This window comes from Mobula birostris, chromosome 2, assembly GCF_030028105.1.
Source record: "Mobula birostris isolate sMobBir1 chromosome 2, sMobBir1.hap1, whole genome shotgun sequence".
In the NCBI taxonomy this organism is placed as follows: Eukaryota; Metazoa; Chordata; class Chondrichthyes; order Myliobatiformes; family Myliobatidae; genus Mobula; species Mobula birostris.
The window spans coordinates 220,983,053-221,007,545 of NC_092371.1; positions in this window are offsets into that span (position 1 = coordinate 220,983,053).

Consider the following 24,493-nt stretch of genomic DNA (forward strand, 5'->3'; position numbering starts at 1 on the left):
TGCTTACTGTGCTACCCTGTTTCTGGGCTTCCACATGTCTCCCACTATGGTACATTATACACAACACAAAATAATCTGCAGATGCTGGGGTCAAAGCAACACTCACAACATGCTGGAGGAACTCAGAGGTCGGGCAGCATCCGTGGAAATGATCAGTCAATGTTTCGGGTCGGAACCCTTCATCAGGACTGGGAGGGAAGGGGCAGAGGCCCTATAAAGAAGGTGGGGGGAGGGTGGGAAGGAGAAGGCTGGTAGGTTCCAGGTGAAAAACCAGTAAGGGGAAAGATAAAGGGGTGGGGGAGGGGAAGCAGGGAGGTGATAGGCAGGAAAGGTGAAGAAAGAATAGGGGCAAACACAATGGGTAGTAGAAGGAAGTAGAACCATGAGGGAGGTGATAGGCAGCTGGGGGAGGGGGTAGAGTGAAATAGGGATAGGGGAAGGGAGGGGGAGGGAATTACCGGAAGTTGGAGAGTTCTATGTTCATACCAAGGGGCTGGAGACCTCCTAGACGGTATATGAGGTGTTGCTTCTCCAACCTGAGGTTAGCCTCATCATGGCAGTACAGGAGGCTGTGTATGGACATATCTGAATGGGAGTGGGAAGGAGAGTTGACGTGAGTGGCTACTGGGAGATCCTGTCTGTTATGGCAGACGGAGCGGAGGAGCTTGACGAAGCGGTCCCCCAATCTGCGTTGGGTTTCACCGATGTAGAGGAGGGCACACCGGGAGCACCGGATGCAATAGGTGACCCCAACAGACTCACAAGTGAAGTGTTGCCTCACCTGGAAGGACTGTCTGGGGCCCTGAATGGTTGCAAGAGAGGAGGTTTAGGGACAGGTGTAGCACTTACGCTTACAGGGATAAGTGCCGGGTGGGAGATCCGTAGGGAGGGACGTGTGGATCAGGGAGTCAGAGAGGGGTGGAGAGGGAAAGTTGTGCTTAGTGGTGGGGTCCTGTTGAAGGTGGTGGAAGTTGCGGAGGATAATGTGCTGGATCCGGAGACTGGTGGGGTGGTAGGTGAGGACAAGGGGAACTCTGTCCCTGTTGTGGTGATGGGAGGATGGGTTGAGGGCCGAAGTGCGGGAAATGGAGGAGATGCGGGTGAGGGCATCATTGATGACAGCAGAAGGGAAACCATGATCCTAAAGAAAGAGGATATTTGAGATGTCCTGGAACAGAAAGCCTCATCCTAGGAGCAGATGCGGTGGAGGCGGAGGAACTGGGAATAGGGAATGGCATTTTTGCATGTGGTGGGGTGGGAAGAGGTATAGTCGATGTACATTCTACAAATCTGTGTGTTCATTCCACAGCAAGCTTCAATTGAATGGCAGATCGCTCACTGTTGAGATGTAGTAGGATGCTCCATTGAATATGAATTTCCTAACTTTCTGGCTGTTAATTTGAAATTATAAAATATTGCTCATATTATTGAATATTGATAGATCTAGATAGAATGGACATGGAGAGAATGTCTCCTTTCGTGGGGGATTTTCGGACCAGAGGGCACAGCCTCAGAATACAAGGATGTTCCATTAGAATAGAGATGAGGAAGAATTCCTTTAGTCAGAGGGTGGTGAATCTGTGAAATTCATTGCCACAGATGGCGGTGAAGGCCAAGTCACTGTGTATATTCAAAGTGAAGGTTGATGGATTCTTGATTAGTTAGGGTATCAGAGGTTATGGGGAGAAGGCAGGAAATGGGGTTGAGGGGGATAATAAATCAGTCATGATAGAATGGCGGAGCAGACTTGATAGGCTGAATGGCCGAATTCTGCTCCGATGTCTTATGGCCTTAAATACTATTTGGATCAATGGGTCGTGAATAAATAACATTGAGTTGTATTCTGTTGAGCCTTTCTATTACATGACATTTCATGATGCATTTTGCTTTCCCTTTGGAAAAATTCCTGGACAAATTTTAGTTTAGTGCTTTTGTTTCAGTGCATGATAACTCAGGTAACTCAGGTAACTCAGTCCATTGATTCTGTTCCAATAAGTCATCCAAAAGTAGAACTTACATATTTGGTATGGATGAACTGCACTAATGGAAGATGACAAATTAATAATTATGGTATGGCTGTGTTGGCCCATTGAATTCTGATAACTGAAGCCATAGAAGAAAGAAATTTAAATTTTATTAATAGCTGATTTATATAAATTTAATAATATGATTATGTTTAAATACTGACTGAGGGGCGATCTGATTGAAGTAGAAACAGATAGGGTAGACAGTCAGAAATAGTGTCGAAATGCCGAACACCAGAGGATATAATTTTAAGGTTGTTTGGGGGGGGCGGGGAGTGAATTTAAAGTCGACTTGAGGGACAAGTTTTTTTTATGCATAGAATTGGTTACTGGGGTAGTAGTGGAAACTGGCAGTTTGCTGGATTTAAATAGACACATGAATATGAATGGACTGTAGGAATATGAAGTAGGTACAGGAGGAGGACATTTAGTACAAATTGACATCAAGATCTGCACGTCATTCTATGTTCGATGTATTATAGCAATTTTAAACTGTTAGAGATAATTAACAACGTTCAAAATACTCCTCTGAAAAGCATTTTTGTGGCAGATGGAAGCATGTTGCTGCTTTCATACTTCAAATTCCATTTAATAATATCTTAAGTATTGAAACGTATGGTTGTTTAAAAAAAAAATTCATGTTAGGGGACCTTTTAACAACAAAGAGTTATGAATGGATAAAACTTTTGTAAAAAGTCATCGTAGTGGATACCTGTCAATGTACTCTGTTCCTCTTCACGCCTTACTATTTTACTTTATGATACTTGTGAATACAGAAAACAATTGTAATGGATGTGATGTAACTTGTTAAATAAGTGATATGCTGTCAATAAATAAAATCAACGTAAAGGGAATTTAGTGTTCTCGTGCAGTGTGTTGAAACTCTGACTAAACACCAAGTTAAACCGGAGCCAATGAAGACAGAGTCGTAGTAAGGTTAACCATCTACTGTTCACTCTTCCACATTAACATCGCATGGTGAAAACTGTCGATTAAAAAATACAAACATATACAGAGTCTGTTTCATTCTGGAGCTCTCTTAGCGAGTGTCTCCAGCCGCCGAGTAGCGGGCGAGGGTGTCATGTCAAACTGTCGCCGGGCTCGAGCCGACCCCGCGTTTGAAATTGAAAAGCTGACACGCGTGCCAGCTGAACTACCGCTTCCTTAACAGAAACCGCGTAAATATTTTTACTTCAAATACTTTCATAGGAACTTACGGCGTTGCTTCTATAATGTTTCTTTGTGGGTAGACACGGAGTGCTTCACAATCATGCTGCACGCATGGCACCCACCTTCACACCTTCCCAAGGTTACACACTAGACGCGGCGAAACCGGAGGTGACGCCATCACACGCTGCGACGTACCATAGAGAATGAATTTACCTTTGTTAGACTGTAACATAATTATCAACCTTTAACTTTAACTAGAAAATAGTTACAAACAAATCATTTAAAACGTAGACCCAACAAAGTCAAATAATTGCCTTAAGGGCAACACAGGGAATGTAATAAACATATTGACAGGCAATACAAAGTCAATGCTCACGATTCATTCCACTGTACCGTACACAGATTTATATTTGTTCTCAATATAGAGTTTGCTTATTTCTGTAACCTCCAAGAGGACCACAACCTTGTTGTGGTCTGAAGGCTTGCATGCCTCAATGACTCAGAGAGCTTTGTTGGCTGGAATTAGTGCTATATGCTTTGGCTTTTGGTAGGATCACCCATGCCAAACAGGTCAAAGGGTAGAGGCCAGACTAAGAGTGGTTCATCAGTCCTCCAAGTTCGGGGTTCACCTCAGGGCTAACAGCCACTGACTGGTAAAACAAAATTGTTAGGGAAACAGCAATGAAGAATCCTTCTGCATCTGAGTGTTTAAAGACAGAGATGGAGGACCTTGATTGCTGCCCTAAGGGCCAGCAGCATAACAGTCAGTAAGAATGTAAGTTAGTTCTATAAATATTGTATCCTGATAGCAAAGTTTTAATAGATAACAGGAAAGAAATACATTTCAGGTTATCAGCATTAGAACTGATGAGAGACAGAGACTCTTACAACATTTAACAACTATCTAGAATCATACTTGACATGCTAACACATAGAAGGCCACAGACTGACTACTGTAAATGGGGTAAGTGTCATTGGGTATTTGATGGTCAAGCTGGGCCAAAGGATCTGATTCTGTGCTGTATAGTTCTATCACTCTATCACTCTTAGAGCTCCCTACCCAAGCCCTTGTTACCAAAAGTAGAGCTTTGGCTAAATTATTCCACTCTAACAAGGGAACCAGTTTAGTGATCAACGTTGTCCAAGCTGAGAGCGGTAAATTCAACGCAGGCCAATGACTAATATTTGCTTTCGTAAAACAAGTGCCTTAGATTTTTTATCTTTTTTTAAAAAAAACACTTTAAAGTAATATTAGCAGCAAAGTCTCGCTGATAGCTTGGCCACACACTGAGTAAATTTGTTAAACTGCTGTGGAAACTTGACCTATGTAATTCCTCATACAATAATTGTTACTTAATGAGACAATATCAAGTTTGTTTCAAATCTGACAACAATCCATGCCGTGGTGTATGCACCAGCATGATGCCAAAATCTCTGCATTCTGGGCTAATTCTGGACCTCACTATGAAGAACTTGAACAAGAATTGACCCTAAAAACCTGTCAAATTTCTGTTCAAATCTTCTTTCCAGTCTGTTTAATTAAGCTTGAAAAATCTACTTTATGGAGGAGTGAGACAGCATTGGGGATGGTTGAACATGCTACAAATAAAATGTTTTCTTTGCTTAATTACAGTAAAAACAATTTTCCATAAATTTTAGAACATACATTAGTAGTCCAACTGCTTAGTACATACAACACACATCAAAGTTGCTGGTGAACGCAGCAGGCCAGGCAGCATCTCTAGGAAGAGGTGCAGTCGACGTTTCAGGCCGAGACCCTTCGTCAGGACTAACTGAAGGAAGAGTGAGTAAGAGATTTGAAAGTTGGAGGGGGAGGGGGAGATCCGAAATGATAGGAGAAGACAGGAGGGGGAGGGATGGAGCCAAGAGCTGGACAGGTGATTGGCAATAGGGGATTTGAGAGGATCATGGAACAGGAGGTCTGGGAAGAAAGACAAGGGGGGGGAGGGACCCAGAGGATGGGCAAGAAGTATATTCAGAGGGACAGAGGGAGAAAAAGGAGAGAGAAAGAATGTGTGCATAAAAATAAGTAACAAATGGGGTACGAGGGGGAGGTGGGGCCTAGCGGAAGTTAGAGAAGTCGATGTTCATGCCATCAGGTTGGAGGCTACCCAGACGGAATATAAGGTGTTGTTCCTCCAACCTGAGTGTGGCTTCATCTTTACAGTAGAGGAGGCCGTGGATAGACATGTCAGAATGGGAATGGGATGTGGAATTAAGATGTGTGGCCACTGGGAGATCCTGCTTTCTCTGGCAGACAGAGCGTAGATGTTCAGCAAAGCAGTCTCCCAGTCTGCGTCAGGTCTCACCAAGATATAAAAGGCCACATCGGGAGCACCGGACGCAGTACATCATACATATGCTTACTACATAATTGCTTTTTCACCTTTCAATAAGATGGATGGGCTTGGTGCAGTGAAATCAGCTTCTCAACATCAGAATGTCAGCCAGAAGCAGTTTCAGATCCCCCTGATCAGGAATTTTCCGTCTGTTTCCTTGCTTGGAAAGAAGTTGGGCAACTTACCGAAACCACACTCCACTAATTATAATGCTGGAAAGGCAATAAAGAACATCTTGTCAGTCTTGGCAAAGGGTCTTGGCCCGAAACGTCGACTGTACTTCTTCCTATAGATGCTGCCTGGCCTGCTGTGTTCACCAGCATTTTGTGTGTGCTGAAAGAACATCTTGACTTCTTTTCCACAGTCTAGGATGGCGTACAGAGATTTCTTTCTGCAACCGAAAGTATTGATACAATTGTTTGAACCTCATGGAGACAGCTGTGCCATCACACAGTACCTTTCTTAATCTGTTTTCAGTTGACTCTATTACAGGGGATGTTGCACGTAAATGGTGGATGGATCTCAACCACTTTCAGCCCCACAATGCTGGCTCTCCTGTTTTTACCTCATACAAGCTCAATGTGGTTGTCAGTTGTTGTATTTCACTGTTATGAATGTCATTCCCACAGGAATCATCTTTTCTGTGGTATAAATTTTTAGTTGTGATATCTGCAGGCTTCAGTTTAGTTTCTTTGAAATGCTATCCAACTTCATTTTGTGGAATGACTGAAATAGCCAAGCCAGTGTCCAATTCCATTTTAATTAATTTGCCGTTGACTTTTGGTGTAAGCCATAATACTTGTCTATCGTTAGTTTTCATGTTATAAATCTCAAGGTACCCAGTCCTGTGTCACTCTCATCTTTATCAGATTTTTCATCAACAGCATGCAGATCAGTGCTCTTATTGAAACTGTAACTTGACTTTTTATTTTTTTCTCTTCCCCATGCAGTCCATTTATTTTTGTTTTTACTTTAAGTAAATCATGTATGTGATGTGGTGGCGTAATGACGTATGCCATTTAATAGTTTTACAGATAACCCATAGTACATAATGTAAACAACAATGAAAACTTAACCAAACAATACATTTTCAATATTACTCAAATATTACTGAAATATTAAATACACAACCGTTCTCTTTGAAAATTTGCTCAACAACTTAAAATATTGACTCCTCCTTTATATCTCTTTCTAGACCCTTTGCAAATAACAACTTTTGAACCATGCTTTCACCTTTTATGAAGCAAACATAACCAAGAAGCAGATTCATGGCTTGGCAAAGTTGATTCATCCAACTGCAGAGCAAATTTTATTAGCCTACATGTGTTGCACAATGGGTTTTCCACATTCCCAAACATTTCATCTATTCATCTCTGAGCAAAATCACTTTAATTATTTGGTTTGGTGACTTATTCAAAACTGTAATCAGAAACTGCATCACTGCTGGCAGAATCAATTCTTCTCCAATGGGGCTTTCCAATTTTAGCAATGAGCATGCAAAGCATTACCAGTTTGTTGTGAAGTGTTGACAAATATGTTTTGAAGTGTTTTCCATTTCTGAAAATTTTCACAAAGTGAATGAAAATAAGCCAAGTTCTTGTTTGCTTTATCACAGTGTGTTCTTCAAATGTTCAAGGAGCCTGGATGGTCTTAATGCCTCTTTTGAAAAAACTGTTTCACAAAACAGACGCATTAGTTGCTGTTGGTTGCTTGGTGCTGGTATAAATCAATATACTGTCTGCATTTCTTTATCATTATGAATTAATGACCACAGTCAATCATCTATTGTTTAAGTTCAACTTCAGGAGCTGAGATCAATAAAGCGGAAAGTTATGATGCCATCATAAGCAACACACATCAAAGTTGCTGGTGAACGCAGCAGGCCAGGCAGCATCTCTGGGAAGAGGTACAGTCGATGTTTCGGGCTGAGACCCTTTGTCAGGACTAACTGAAAGAAGAGCTAGTAAGAGATTTGAAAGTGGGAGGGGGAGGGGGAGATCCAAAATGATAGGAGAAGACAGGAGGGAGAGGGATGGAGTCAAGAACTGGACAGTTGATTGGCAAAAGGGATATGAGAGGATCATGGGACAGGAGGCCCAGGGAGAAGGAAAAGGGGTGGGCGGGAAAACCCAGAGGATGGGCAAGGGGTATAGTGAGAGGGACAGAGAGAGAAAAAGGAGAGAGAGAGAAAGAATGTGTGTATATAAATAAATAACGGATGGGGCACGAGGGGGAGGTGGGGCATTAGCAGAAGTTTGAGAAGTCAATGTTCATGCCATCAGGTTGGAGGCTACCCAGACGGAATATAAGGTGTTGTTCCTCCAACCTGAGTGTGGCTTCATCTTTACAGTAGAGGAGGCCATGGATAGGCATATCAGAATGGGAATGGGACGTGGAATTAAAATGTGTGGCCACTGGGAGATCCTGCTTTCCCTAGGGAACAGAGCGTAGGTGTTCAGCGAAACGATCTCCCAGTCTGCGTCGGGTCTCACCAATACATAGAAGGCCACATCGGGAGTACCGGACGCAGTATATCACCCCAGCCAATTCACAGGTGAAGTGTCACCTCACCTGGAAGGACTGTCTGGGGCCCTGAATGGTGGTAAGGGAGGAAGTGTAAGAGCATGTGTAGTACTTGTTCCGCCTACAAGGATAAGTGCCAGGAGGGAGATTGGTGGGGAGGGATGCGGGGGACGAATGGACAAGGGAATCGCGTAGGGAGCGATCCCTGTGGAAAGCAGAGAGAGCGGGGGAGGGAAAGATGTGCTTAGTGGTGGGATCCCGTTGGAGGTGGCGGAAGTTATGGAGAATAATATGTTGGACCCGGAGGCTGGTGGGGTGGTAGGTGAGGACCAGGGGAACCCTATTCCTAGTGGGGTGGCGGGAGGATGGAGTGAGAGCACAGGTGCGTGAAACGGGGGAGATGCGTTTGAGAGCAGAGTTGATGGTGGAGGAAGGGAAGCCCCTTTCTTTAAAAAAGGAGGACATCTCCCTCGTCCTGGAATGAAAAGCCTCATCCTGAGAGCAGATGCGGTGGAGACGGAGGAATTGCGAGAAGGGGATGGCATTTTTGCAAGAGACAGGGTGAGAAGAGGAATAGTCCAGATAGCTGTGAGAGTCAGTAGGATTATAGTAGACATCAGTAGGTAAGCTGTCTCCAGAGATAGAGACAGAAAGATCTAGAAAAGGGAGGGAGGTGTTGGAAACGGACCAGGTAAACTTGAGGGCAGGGTGAAAGTTGGAGGCAAAGGTAATGAAGTCAACAAGCTCAGCATGCATGCAGGAAACCATCATAACTCAGGCAAAACCTGGCTTTGCCAGAAGGTATATAAAATGGGGCAGTAATATTGCACTTGGGCCGTGGGCTAGAAAAATGTTGTAATGACCAGTCAAAAAGGCAGATTTTGAACTTTACTCCATTGAATGACATACTGCAATTCACAGAAATTGTGTCGTTGTGTGACTGGGGTATAGGAATCGCACCAGCTAACATTGAACTGCTTTAGTGAATGGAAATAATGTGCAGGGCCCAGAAATAGCACGATTTCTTCAGTCTAGATTCCTCATGATATGCCAAATACCCATTCCCGTCTTCTAGCTTTACCCGGAAAACTGGCATATTTGGCACCTGACTATGTAAGGCATAGCCACCCAGCAGACAGCCAACCTGTGGTTCCCTGCTAGCCTCAAATTCCTTATTAAAACTCTGTCTCCAAGCATCACTTGGGAGAAGCTAATCTTTTGATCATATCTCCTCTTGTCTCCTTGATTCTGCTAGGTAGCAGAGACCTCCGCTAATTCATAAGCATTTTGCAGTTCCTTCTCCTTGTCAGACACATAATTGAGATACTTCAGGTCTTCTGAGGCAAGTGTTCCCCGCCAGTCCCAAAACAGATCTACAGGCAAGCTCACTTCGCGCCCAAACATCAAATAGTATGGCGAGTATCCAGTAACTTCATTCTGTGCACAGATGTAGCAGTGGACCAAATGTCCAATATGCTGACTCTATTTGGTCTTCTTGCTGATATCCAAGGTTCTGAACACGTCTGGCAATATGGTATGGTATGATGTTTCATCTTTTTCAACTTGGGCCATATTCCATTCTGCAACAGCTGACCAAACAGCTGCCACCACTTGCACAAGACTAAAGGCTTCATATTCAGTGTGGTCAGGTTGCAGTAAGCTTGTGGAATGGCACCACCAGCAGCTCCCGAATGATCCACAGCTCTATATCCCCATGGCAGAAAATTGGCACATTGCTTTAACTCCAAAGGCAGGAACGCTCTCCCACTCTCTGTCCATTTCCCGCCCTTCATGCAAACATCTGGACAATGCATCTGCATCAATTTTCCAGCTCCCCAGCCGGTACTTCAGGCTGAAATCATAGGCAGACAATGCCACTAACCAACAATGGCCTGTGGCATCCAATTTCACTGAGTCCAGAATATACGCCAATGGATTGTTGTCAGTCCTTACCTCGAACTTGGTACCATATAGATGGTCACTTAACATCCACAGACCACTTCAATGCCAGATACTCCAATTTGTGCATGGGGTAGTTCACTCAGAGGTTGAAAGACTCCAGCTGACAAAAGCAACAGATTTCAACCCTGTGTCCTGATCCTGATTTAGAATGCTTCCTAAACCCTCTCGGCAGGCACCTGTATGCAGTATATATGGCAATTGGGAGTTTGCAAAGGCCAACACAAGTGCTTTAATCAGTAGCTCCTTGAGCAACCAGAAGGCCTCTTCACATTTTGCATCCCATCTTGCTCCAAGAGGCTCCATATTACCATCTTCTCCTTTCCTCCACCTCCCTTTCTTCCCCAACAGAAGGTAATTGCACAGAAGCTGATTCAAAGGGTGCCTTACTTTGGAGTAGTCCTTCACAAATCTTCGGTAGTACCCACAGAATTCAAGAAACGAGCTTACAGTACTCACATTCTTGGATCTTGGCCATGTGGTCACCGCCTCTATCTTGGACGGATCCATAGCTTTTCCATCCTGTGCAACTACGTGCCCGATGTAGTTAAAAGATGTCTTGCAGAATTGGTACTTGTCCGGTGACAGTTTTAACTCTTCAGCTTTCAAGCGGTCTAACACCTACAGGAACCTCGTCTTGTGCACTTCCAGGGTGGACCCAAACACCCTGGAAGAGATCATCCAAATACACCAGTACCTCAAGCAAGTTCATGTCCCCAACAGTCTTCTCCAAGATACATTGGAAAGTAGCCGGTGCTCCTGATATGCCCTGGGGCATTCTCTCAAATTGAAAGAATCCAAGTGGACATATGAATACTGTCTTCTCCTCGTCAGCTTCATTCATGGATATCTGACAATACCTACTCCTTAGGTCCAGCACACTGAGTCAGTTCACTCCACTCATGCAGGTCAGCGCATCCTCGATCCATGGAACAGTAAACTGGTCAGGGACTGTATGTCGATGCAGTGTCCAATACTCAACATATATTCATACCTTCTCACTCTTCTTCCTCACCACCACTATTGGTGACACAGAGGGACTTCGTGACTCAGTGATAATCCCAGTTTCCTTCAGTTTTAGCAGATGCTGCCAAACCTCAATCAACTTTGCTGATGCTAATCATCGAGACCTTTCCCTGAAAGGAGTGTCCTCTGTCTCTCGGATGGTCTGGGGAGTACTCTTGGAACCTCCCACATCAAACTAGTCTGTAGAACAGACATCTTCAAACTTGAACGTCTTCTCTGTCAGTCTCCTTTTCCAATTCTTCAAGTACAGGGAGTCACCGAAGTTGAATGACTTGGCTGTCAACTTTCCTGATCCAGGAGATTGTGCCTCTCCTGGTTTTCTCATAGGAAAACTAGACACTACAATCACTGGGAAAAGATGTGCCATTGGCATCCCCTGCCTGAGTGTGACCTCTCTCCCTGAGGTGTTCTTGACAATCATTGTCATCTTGTTTCAACGTACAGCCAAGTTTCTGCAGTTCAGGCCTCACCAGTACCCCAGCAGGTAAGTGTGACTCCTCTTTGTGGTCTTCTGGAGCATCTGTCTGGAAGGCCTCAGCATCAGGCATTCTGGGAAATTTGGGGTTTCCCCTCACTCTAGCTACTTCTCCAGGCTGTAACACGATGGGTTTGGAATGGGTGTACCACACACTTCCTTGTTTCTGCTCATCATTCGGCCTAGTAGGGCTTGCACTTTCTGAAAACAGCTCTGAACACTGGGTGAATGGACAAGGTTTTCAGAAAACTCTCTCCAATTCTCTCTTTACAGGCTCCCACTAGCCTTCTCACAGTCAGAGTATTTGTTCCCACTAGAATGGAAGCTTCGCCCTTCTCAGATCTGGACAGACCAGCACTAACATATCAAGGGCCTCAGCTACTCCAACATCTGTATCCAAAAACTCCAGCTTCAATGACAAGTAAATACCATATGGGTAGTCATCAGTACTAAGGCCCCAAAGCACAGGGCATTGAGTGGCGTCAATGATAAATGCGACAAATACCAGTTGTAGTCGGATCTGTACAGCAGAGTAGCCTGAGAACCTGTGTCAAGTATGGCTCTAGCATAAATACCATCAATCTGTATAGATACCTTGGAGCTTGGACCCACTAGCCTTCAGGAATAGGGTTTCACACTTTGATGTGTTCCTTGATACATTGATTGGAATGTCCCCCCCTGCCCCCCGAAACGCCAGGCCATTCCCTTACTGGGTCTCTTTGAAGTTTCCTGACTTCCTCTTCTGTTTCAGTAACCGTTGGTTCACTTTCCGAAGGTTTTTCTGTCCTTTACACTCTCGCTTGAAATGTCCATCCTCAGCACAGTTGGGACAGAAGCTTTCTGGCTGGTGCTACAGTGGGGCTGAATTATTCAGTGATGGTGCTGAGGGATGTACCCTACGGTAATATGTATTTGCAAGGCCAGACGTGTGGTGCTCAAAAGTCAGTTTCAAGCATTATGTGCCTACTATAAACGCCTCTGTTGATTCACAAGCAACAGCAATTGATAAATATAATATAGAAGTGAACTGTGACAGTGTTAACAGCATCGGAGACAACCCGGGCTACACAGAGCATAAACAAACAAACCAACAGAGCATCCGACCCACAGCGCACAACGTGAATCACACACCAATCCCGCAATCAGCGTCAAATGCGTGCTTTTCAACTGAAAAACACAACACTAACCCACAATGTCCACTGCTATTCGCATTACGTAGACAGACAATGCCAAAAGATAAACCGTTATTAAAGTCAAATAAGGCAAACAACAGATGCAAGGCTTTACCAGGAGTTGGACAAATTGTACTCTGGCCATACAATACCTCAATTAATTTGGCTACTGATTTAAAACAAAAATCAACAGAATCACCGCTTGGAAGTCTAAGCAAAACCAGTAAGTAGGCTTAATAGCAGTAAATGTAATAGTTTAGGATTTGCAGGAAACATAAGGACTATGGGGTATCCACCACAAAATAATAGTAATAATCAGCATTAGTCTTGGCCCAAATTAAAAAAAAAATCAACTGCACTCACCATTGATGTTTTCAGAGAAGCACAATCCGTCTGTTGTTGTGATTGGTGGTGAAAGCATCAATGATTTTCTGGACGTCAAGTTCTTTGGTCCTCCAGCTGCTTATGGCCAACAGGGCCAAGTTGCTGTTCCGAGCATTGCCACTGCTATTCCTTAGGGAGTTTTTGAAGTGTCTGAGGCAAGAGAAACGTTTGCATGAGGCAGATGTCACAGGTAGAGTCAGTGATATGCAGATTAATTTGTATAAGTCTATAAATGCATCGAGGTCGCAGACATCCCACCTCTCCCGGAATTTCCGGGAGTCTCCCGCATATTGATAGTGGCTCTCTGACGCTCGGAAATTATATACAATATCCCAGAAATAGATTTTTTTGAGAAAGAGAGGGAGAGGGAGTGCAAGCATCCTGATTGGACTCTCCTCGTGTTAAGAGTGGTCCCCAGCCACCGAGCCGCGAGGGAACGATATGATTTGGTGATATGAGTCAGCGGCACCTTTCCTCATTCCCTGTCACGGCCACTGCTGAATTTGAACGCACGCGAGGTCATTACACACGCGTCATCCATGTCAGCGCGGGAAGAGGATCAACTCCTCGAGCTTGCAAATGACGGCAGGCTGAAAAGTATGTTTGACATAACACCTGTGCTGGCATTCTGGATCAAAGTCAAGGCTAAATATCCTGAGATAGCTACGAAAGCACTGAAAACGTTGCTTCCATTTCCAACATATCTCTGCGATGAATGCAATGAAAACTAAATTGCGGAATAGACTGGATATAAGGAACCCCCTTCGAGTGTCGTTGTCTCCCATCACCCCTCGACAGGACCGTCTTGTTGCAGGAAAACAAGCCCAGGGCTCCCACTGATTCAGCGATATTGGTGTGTTGCAATGATTTTATATGTTCATACGGGGAAAATATGCGCTGTGTGTTTAATATCCAAACATTACTTAAAATGTTGGGGTGTATGGGGTGTCAGGGAGGGGTAGCACCTCTGGTGGGGAAACGTGTCGCATCCTTTTCAGGGCGGTTAGTCCACCTTTGGTCCCCACCTGGCACTCAGCTCTCACCTGTGGCTCCCCGTAGCTGTTTGCATGCGACAGCGGCCACACCCCGGGCAACGGCTTCGACAAGCCGGCTAAACCAGGTGAGGGTAGCCGACGGGTCTCAAACCCTCGGTGAGATAGGGAGTTGTCTATCCTAGCATGTGAAGACAGACTCCAGCGGATTGAGCGGAGAAGACTCATGGAAGGTCCAACGGTCAAGAAGGCGGTCTCTGCAAGCGTCGTGGAACGTGTAGAGCAGGACAAGACACAGAAGATGTCCTGGTCATCCACTGCGCCTAGTCCCATCTCCAGCCGTCTAGACTCTGTCTTGCCACTGGATCCAGATGGGAATTGGGAAGAGAGAGTGAGGCTGACGCTGCGTAACTCTCCCTCACTTAAATCCAAATCACGCGCTAATCTCGACACCATCTGGTGTTGAGGTCCTCATCGACGTCAACGATGGACGAACAAAAAACAACTTAAAATGTTATGATGCTATTGACATTACCTATATTCTGGTCGTGATTAACAACACCCCCCCCCCCAACCCTGTTGGCCGGTCCGCAAGAATGTTGTCAATATTAAACTGATCTGCAGTGAAAAAAAATGTTGGGGACCCCTGCTAAGTAGACCTATCAGTTTTCTGTGCGCGGGCTTTACAGTCGACCTCAAAAATAATGACAGTGCTGCTCGCTGCACTGTTTGCAACAATGACTTTTCTATTGTCCATGGTGGGTTAAAATGTAAAAGACATGTTGAGGTGAGTTTAATAGGTGTCATTCGTTCATTAGCATAGCTAACGTTATTTAAACTAGCTGGCTAGCTGCTCAGGAGCTACGCTATTGATGTCCTACGTGATGAGGCCAAACTCCCTGTAGACTTGCTTAAAGTTGTAAAAGAATAAACATGATAATATAAGTACATATTTTAATGTCACATTTTCTGCATATACCCAACTTGGTTCACAGATTAGACAAAATCACTAAACGAAGTATTACATACACCCTTGGAGGTTGACAGGGGTGGGGAGGGGGTGGATATGGGGTTGAGGGGGGCAGGGGTGCTACCTCCCTGAAATGGTGGTGGTACCTTCCCGAAATGAGTTTTTGCAGGGTGGGATGTCTGCGGTAGTTTCTTATTAGAGCTAGAAATTCCACTGTGTCATTCGCTGTCTGTCCTTGCTGGAGACTCAACCACAGCTCTCATATACTCACAATTTCCTTGGACAATCTTTGAATGTTCTTTGTCAAGCATATTTAATGTCAGCCTACCGCAACCCTGTGACTGTGGTTCGGTAAGCCTGGACCTCCTGGTCAGCAGCTTGGTCAGCAGCACTGCTGGCATAGTCAACCCCTATGTGTATGGCCTCAGTGGCTGGCCATGAGAGGCAATCAGCCACGGCATTATTTTTCCCCTTGATATGTTGTACATTGGTTGTGAACTCTGATATGTAGTTCAGGCGGTGTTACTGCCAAGGTTTTGATATTTTGGCCATCACATACACGAGGGGTTTGTGGTCAATGGGTGCTGGGAAATGGTGACTCTCAAGAAGAAAACAAGGATGGCAGACAGCCAGAGACTGAGAAGCTCATGGTCAAATGTGCTGTACTTCCTTTCCGGAGAGGAGATGGAGCTGCCAGCTGAAGACGACAAGTGGCTGCCACATGCTTCCAATCAAGTGTCTGTGCACAGCACCTACAGCATAACCATATAACCGTATAACAGTTACAGCAGAGAAATAGGCCATCTCGGCCTTTCTAGTCCTTGCTGAACATATTCTGAGGCGTCAGTAGTAATAGCTACAGGTGCATTGGAGAGCGGGTGCACCAGTAGGGTCACATTGCAAACAACTTGTTTGGTATCATCAAATGCTCTGGTCATGTCTGTTGACCGGTCAAACACGTGATATGGGGTACTGCCTTTAAGTGCACTATAATGGGAAAGCATATGTTCAGCAGCTCACGGAATGAAGTGGTGATAGAAATTTACCATGCCTAAAAACTCCTCTGCCCGAAAAGTTGACTGTACCTCTTTCTATAGATGCTGCCTGGCCTGCTGTGTACACCAGCAACTTTTATGTGTGTTGTTTGAAATTCCAGCATCTGCAGATTTCCTCGTGTTTGCGACACTAAACATTATGCTTGTTCATACGTAGCAACTTATTTCTTGAATATCCCCAAAAACTCATCACAAAGCGTGGTAAAAGTCGTTTATGTAATTACCTTATCACATCAGTCCAGCCTCTTAAAGTGAAACCCAACCCACTGTCGGTGGTTGTGAATTCTGTATATTTCTACCAATTGCATTACCCTACACATAAATTGTGCTGCTTAAAAACAAAGTCATCACAAATTTCAAAAGCACAGAGGTATAAACTAGTCACCTTCATACCGAGCCAGACTCAGTGTGTATCCCCACAAATACTGTATAACAAACTGAAGCGGAAATGTTCTTATAATTCTATAATTTTGGAAAGATAGGTAAATATTGGAAGAAAATGGAGAAAAGGGATAGATATTACCATTGTCATTTCATGTTCTTGATATCTATTACTTATTTATTATTATTATTATTATTATTTCTTTTTGCATTTGCACAAGCTTGTCTTTTGCATATTGGCTGTCCACCCTAATGGTGCAGTTTTTCATTGATACTATACAAGTCATTGGATTTATTAAGTATGCCCACAAGAAAATGGATCTCAGGTTTGTACATGGTAACAGATACAGTATGTACTTTATTGGCCAGATGGGACGCATGATGGAAACCCGCATCAAGAAGCACAGGAGGTGTATTTGTTTGGGTTACTCGGAGAAAACTAGTGGTAGCAGAACATTGTATTCACAATGGCCGTAGGATTGACTTTGACAGCAAAAAACTACTGTATCACACCAATAGCTTTTAGGTCTGTCTGGTAAAGGAAGCCATTGGAATACGTCTAGAGGAAAATAATTATAACAAAGACAAAGGTCTCACTCAAAGTAAGAATTGGAATTCAATTGTAAACAAGGTGGGACAGTGGAAACTCAATTGAATGAAGACTAACCAATCAGGATGGATAGACGATGGTGGTGGACTAGACATGCCCAGGCATCAACCCTGATGAAGATGGCAGAGTCTGTCATCGAAACGTTGGTTAAAATCAATACATGTACCCAGCTGGAAGCCCGAGAAGAGTTTAGTTGTTATATATACTTTGATAAAAAAATCTACTTTGAATGTTGGTAACAGTTTCTTTTTAAGCCATCTGTAATTATTATGCAACTTGAACTGCAATTCAATAAAAAACAAATTAGTACTTCCAGAGATACTTGAAGATAAGATTACAATCCAAAATGATTTCATTCCCTAGAGCGTAGGATGAGTGGTATAGACAGGGTAAATGCAAGCAGGCTTTTTTCCACTGAGATTGGGTGAGGCTAGAACTAGATAGAAGTCATGGGTTAAGTGTGAAAAGTGCAATGTTTAAAGGCAACGCAAGGAGGAAACATCTTCACTCTGGGGTTGGTGAGAGTGTGGAGAGCAAGCAGAAGTGGTGGATGTAGGTTCTATTTCAACATTTAAGAGAAATTTGGATAGGCTCATGGATGGGAGGGGTATGGAAAGCTATGGTCCTTGTGCTGGTCAATAGGACTAGGCAGAATAATAGTTCGGCACTGTTACGTACCCCGTGACGGGGATGAAGAACCAGCAGAAATAGAAACAACTTTGGAGTCCCGTATTGCTATAAACTACTAATATTTATTAGTAACTACGCAATACAGTAATATAAATGTAGATAAATCAAACAGGTTAGCAATGATTATATATAAAAGTAAGTGTGAAATATATACGTATGAAAACCAAACTTCTTTAAGTCTAGGGGTAAAAAGATACAGTCTTACGATGATGAGTAAAGTTCAGTTCAGTTCATGGTATTGAGTTGAGTAGTGATGGAAAGAGAGAGAGAGTTGAGTCGAGTCGAGTCGAGTCTTCAGGTGAGCCGATACCGTCGATCTTCTCGTCGTCCTCCGAAATCCTTTACAAGTCACCGACTGTGACTTTAACCAGGGGGACCGGTCTTCTGTGGTGGAGCTATCACCCAGGCGAGAGTGGACACATAGACAACTCCCCACCAGTCAACCCCTTCTCCTCAAACTGGAATAGCAACTTGGATCAATCCGCCTGATCGATCCTCCAAAACCCACTTCCTCTGCGGGCACAACAATGCTCATTCAGTGTCCAGATCGTGTGTCTGAGGTCTGTATCATCTGACTTCCCATTTATTTCACCAGGCTGAGCATCACCTGTCATTCAAAGAGTCCCTCCCTCCTTTGTCTGTAAAGGAGTACAAGCAGGCAACAAGTCCTTGGAAGTAACATCAACAACCTGCTGAAAATCATAACATCGAGTGTCCACTGCCCTCGGTCACCATAGCAACCTTCGAGCTGCTCGGTGCTGTCTCTAACTCCAAACTCAGTAAAAATCCAAAGTTACTTCCAATGACTTAAAGTGACAGTCCAACTGTTAATCTTTGTCTCCGTCTCTCTCTTTTCAAAAGCAACATATCGGTGGTAAATAACTCTATCTCTCTCTCTTTTCCAAACAAACCATCAATGATGAATGTCTCTCTCTGTCTCTCTTCAAACAGTTAATAGGGGCACTCCTGGATCCCCTCACAGCACAGTATAAATGGGCTGAAGGTCCTTTTTTCTGTACTGCATTGTTCTATGACAGTATTACTAAGGGGGTAGAAGTAAAAAAATGTAAGTGCGCCATTCCTCACTTTTAAGAAATTACAATACTCTTAAAACCAAAATGTAAATCACACAACTCAAGTAACTAAAAATTTACAAAACAATTAAGAATGATATTTATTGTTTACCATTAGAAATGAAGGAACCAGTTCTACTAAGAACTGAAGATGAAGTACTTGAAGTTCAGTCATAGCAAAGGAGGGGTTCTGATTCATCAACAGAAATGAAATGACCTTTGTCTTATCAGCTGGAGATGGCTCAAAGATCATGTTGGAAACAGCTGGATTTGGAGTCAGACCATTTTTACGGCTGGGAGTCAAAACAAGCTTCTCAACATCCAGTTAGGGAGAAGACAATAATAAAATTGTTTACTGAATTAAATTGGTCAAAACAAGAAGCTGACCAGATGTAGACAGCAAATCTACAGATAATAAGAACTGCACATTCTTAGCAGCTACACAATATGCTGAACAACTGCTCCACAGACAGAAGTTGCAAGTTCACAAAGGTGATTATATTTTTAAAAACTTGCTTTTCAAAACTTGTATTTTGAAGGGATTTCCTTCTCTTTATGACATGACGCTATGTTCTGCCAATTCTGCTCTGGAATGAAGAGGTACAAGGTGCATCTCCAACCTCCCCATGAACCAGGTAGAAAACTTGCCTTCAATCACAGGACCAAAAGCAGTTGACAGTACCAAGAGATGGAAACTTTATTATATTGCTGGAATAATATCAAACATAATGACTTTCAGATATTCCACAAAACCTCAACATCATTGATTGTGATAAATGTAACATTGAAGTTTTGTCTTGCAAATTTATTATAATAAGCTATTTTAACTTATTAAAATACAATGATAAAATCTGTATTGTCCATTGTGTGTATTTTACAATTCATACACTGATGGTGAACCAGTTATAAAAATTTAAATATGTTTCCTGTACAGAGACAACATCCAATTCTCATTCCTTTCATTCATGGCTCAAATATAACAATTTAAATTCATTTTTAAAAAGCACAAGGATGAACTACATTTGCATATTATCCTTTCACTTAAATACCACAGTATTCAAGAGGAAACTGAGATTTGTTTTTCCAAACAGAAAACTAGTTTTAAAAGACCTTGTCTACTAAAGCTCAAAAATTTGAAAATTAGGTTGATTGCTTGAGAAGTTCCCCCAGTGTGATGATAAACTGTCAGATATCCAAATGATACAACATCCTTTTCCCGAATATGGCTGGCAAGGGTCCATGGCATAAAAAAGTTTGGGAACCCCTGGTCTAAAAGCAATTCAGACAACTAAATCTATTTGTGAAAACAATTAAATCCTTAAATCAGTTTTTTTCACTCTCTTGGGGAGTGGCACACTCCAGGAACTGGAGATCAGTTTTCATTGTGTAATTAGTTAACCATCTGATTTCTAGAATGAGATAACATTTGGGGCGGGTCTATAGATATTTTCGTGATAGGGACAATTCAATCAAAAAATCAGGGGTAAACTGAAACAAACAGCAATCCTTCGGAGAGCCATAATTCATTAATAACATCTGATGTAAAAAAAATTCAAAGTCCGTCATTCCGCCAGTCAAGAAACCATCTATACCAAGCCTATTTACCAGCACTTGATCATAGTCTTCAAAGCTAATTTATGCAAATCCTTATCTAGATTCTTATGCCTTCAATTCCGACATAGTGCTCCAGATTCCAACTACCCTTTGGGTAAAAAATTTCTTCCTCAGATTTCATCCCTATGGAATTAGAGAGTCGATGGAGGAAAGCATCCTACAATTTACCTTGTATATATATTTTATAAAATCTCCATCATAATCTTGTCTACCTCTATCAGTTCCACCCCCCTCCCCCCGGTCTCCTCTGCTCCACAGAATACAAACCGCGTCTCTTCAATACTGAAATTTCCCCAACCTAATGAATTCCCTCTGCACCGTCTTTGGTGCAAGTACATCTTTATGTCAGAACAAGAATGTATTTTACTGAATGCATTTTGTTTTCATTCAAAACAAAAAAGGGACCATTTATTTAGTGCACGAAATACATTGCAGACGATAAAACATTTCATTAGAATTCCAAATGAACACCTTTGAAAACAGACCAATTAGACCAGATTAAACAATGTGAAATAGGAAAAGGACCGGAGATGCTGTTCAGTGTTTTCTCCTGATAAACAAAAGATTACCAGCTTTTTAAAAAGATTTAAATCAATAACAAAATTGTGAAGCATTGGCTGAGAAAAAGTTTGACTTTCCTTCTACTGATTAATATATTTTGCAGCAGTTATCAGGCCTGTTTTCAACATACAATGAATTGCACCAGAATTAGTGAGATATTTATTTCTAATACTGTTCTACTACACTTTGTAACCAATAAATAAACATTATTGTTGTAATTAAAAAGATGAAAATAAACATTGCTGTTTGGAAATCACTTACAGGAAGCTGGAGTGCATTTAAAACTCTTGGCAGTGTGGAGGATCTGAGAGATCTTGGGGTCTGTGTCCATAGGACACTCAAAGCAGGTTGACAGTGTTAAAGAGGCATATGATGTGCTGGCATTCATCAACCGTGGGATTGAGTTCAAGAGCCATGAGGTAATGTTACAGCTACATAAAACTGTGGTCAGACTCCATTTGGATTACTGTGTTGAGTTCTGGTCACTTCACAAGAGGAAGGATGTGGATATTATAGAGAGAGTGCAGACGAGATTTACAAGAGTGTTGACTGGATTGGAGGGCGTACCTTATGAGAACAGGTTAAGTGAACTTGACCTTTTCTCCTAGGAGTGATGGAAGATGAGAGGTGACCTGATAAAGGTGTATAAGATGATGAGGGCCATTGATCATGTGGGTAGCCACAGGCTTTTTCCCAGGGCTGAAATGGCTAAGACGAAGGGGCATTATTTTGAGGTGCTTGGAAACAGGTACCGAGGGGATGTCAGGGGTATGTTTTTCACACAAGAGTGGTGGATGCATGGAATGTAATGCTGGCAGCAGCGAGAGAAGCAGATACAATAAGATCTTTTAAGAGCCTCTTAGGTAGGTACATGGAGTTTAGAAAAATAGAGGGCTATGCGCTAGGGAAATTCTAGGCAGTTTCTAGAGTAGGTTACAGGGTCGGCACAATATTGTGGGATGAAGTGCCTATAATGTGTTGTATATTTCTATGTTCTAAAACACACTAATATTTGTATCCTAATCTCTTCTCCCATTTTGAATATGCTGATCTCATACAAAGGATCCCAGAGATACAAGTGGTCTTCCAATCAGAACTATGTTATTCTCAATCGTGAATGACTGCTTTAAACTAAGTAGAAAATACAGTTACAAATCAAAGACCATTATGGAAAGGCCAATAAATACCAAAAATACCCATTGGAAACTGTTAATCTGATTCCCATTTCTTAAAAAAAACAATGTTATTAAAAAGGGACAATGTTATTAATACAGGAGCCTTACGACTCACAACACCAGGTTCAAGAACAGTCATTACCCCTCAACCATCAGGCTCTTGAACTAGCAGAATAAATTCACTCATCTTCACTGAACTGATCCCACAGCCTAGGGTCTCACTTTCAAGGACTCTTCATCTCATGTTCTCAATATTTATTGCCTATTTATTTATTTATTTATTTATATTATTATTTTTCCTTCTTTCTTTTTGTATTTGCAGTTTGTTTTCTGCCCTGTTGGTGCTGTCTTTCATTGATTCGACTATGGTTATTGGATTTATTAAGTATGCCCATAAGAAAATGAATCCTAGGGTTGTATATGGTGACATGTCATCTATATATATATAATAATAAATTTACAGATAATAAATTTACTTTGAAATTTGAACTGATTTTACAAAGGGAAATTAAATCGTTCTATGAAAATAACCTTGTAAATGACAGCCCACAAACATTTTAAAATTGGTTTACACATAAAGAAGTACCATGCTGTGTAGAAAACTGAAGTAAAACCAAAGTGCCAAATACTTTTTGCACCTCCTGGTTTAAGGGACAAGCCTTATTTTACCAACAGCCATGACACTTAGGTGTTATCCTGTATTGATTGGAATCAAGTCAGCGAGACAAGACCATTGTGAAAATGTGGTCTCTATTTGAAAGTCAGACTGCAACCAAAGGAGGGAAACTTGCACTTTGGTGTTGGACTTGATAGATGGATTAATTTAGTTTTCCCACCATTCAAACCTGTAACTCTAAATTAATAGTCCTGGTTCCAGGTGCTGCTATATCCTTAGATTCTGAGAACTTCTAATCCTGCAAACTAAATTTAAAATCAGTTGTGCTCAAGGATTAACGGCTTTTATAATACAATATACAAGAGGCTCTAGGAAATCTCAATGAATTTTATATAATATTTCTCCACCATACTTAATGGATTTCATTTTCCTGGAGTAGGCTGGATAGCCCTTGAATTATTTTGAATTACTTTGCATATTCAAATCAGGGGGAGAGGGGGAAGTTGAGGGCGGAGGCGATAACAATTTCAACAGAAAATATTTAGCAGGGCTCCAAATGATATCAGGCCAAGTTGCATTTCAGCTACTCAACCTCTTCTGTAATGTTGCATTTGAAGTACTTTGGAAGTGTAACATAACAAATGCCACTTAACTGTCATAAAGCTTGATAACTACTACTGGTTGCTCGTTGCAAATCGTCTTAAGTGGCTTCTGTGCAGAGTCACAATTGTGTATGGCAGTTAACAGAACACGTTTATTACGACTGTGTTGAATAACTAAATATAGTTATGTCTCAAGAAAATCAACCACGCAATGTTACATTAAACTCTTATTCAAAGTAGAACAAATGCTGCTTTTGTCTTCCGTACATGCACAATTGTTTGAGAGATCATATACAGCCTCATTTGAATTAAGCTCAAATAATTCCACTCCACGCAACACACATCAAAGTTGCTGGTGAACGCAGCAGGCCAGGCAGCATCTCTAGGAAGAGGTACAGTCGGCATTTCAGGCCGAGACCCTTCGTCAGGACTAACTGAAGGAAGAGTTAGTAAGAGATTTGAAAGTGGGAGGGGGAGGAGGAGATCCAAAATGATAGGAGAAGACAGGAGGGGGAGGGATGGAGCCAAGTGCTGGACAGTTGATTGGCAAAAGGGATATGAGAGAATCATGGGACAGGACGCCCAGGGAGAAGGAAAAAGAGGAGGGGGGGAACCCAGAGGATGGGCAAGGGGTATAGTCAGAGGGATAGAGGGAGAAAAAGGAGAGAGAGAGAAAGAATGTGTGTATTTAAATAATTAATGGATGGGGTATGAGGGGGAGGTAGGGCATTAGCGGAAGTTTGAGAAGTCAACGTTCATGCCATCAGGTTGGAGGCTACCCGGACGGAATATAAGGTGTTGTTCCTCCAACCTGAGTATGGCTTCATCTTTACAGTAGAGGAGGCCGTGGATAGACATATCAGAATGGGAATGGGATGTGGAATTAAAATGTGTGGCCACTGAGAGATCCTGCTTTCTCTGGCGGACAGAGTGTAGGTGTTCAGCAAAACGATCTCCCAGTCTGCGTTGGGTCTCGCTAATATATAGAAGGCCACATCGGGAGCACCGGACGCAGTATATCACCCCAGCCGACTCACAGGTGAAGTGCCGCCTCACCTGGA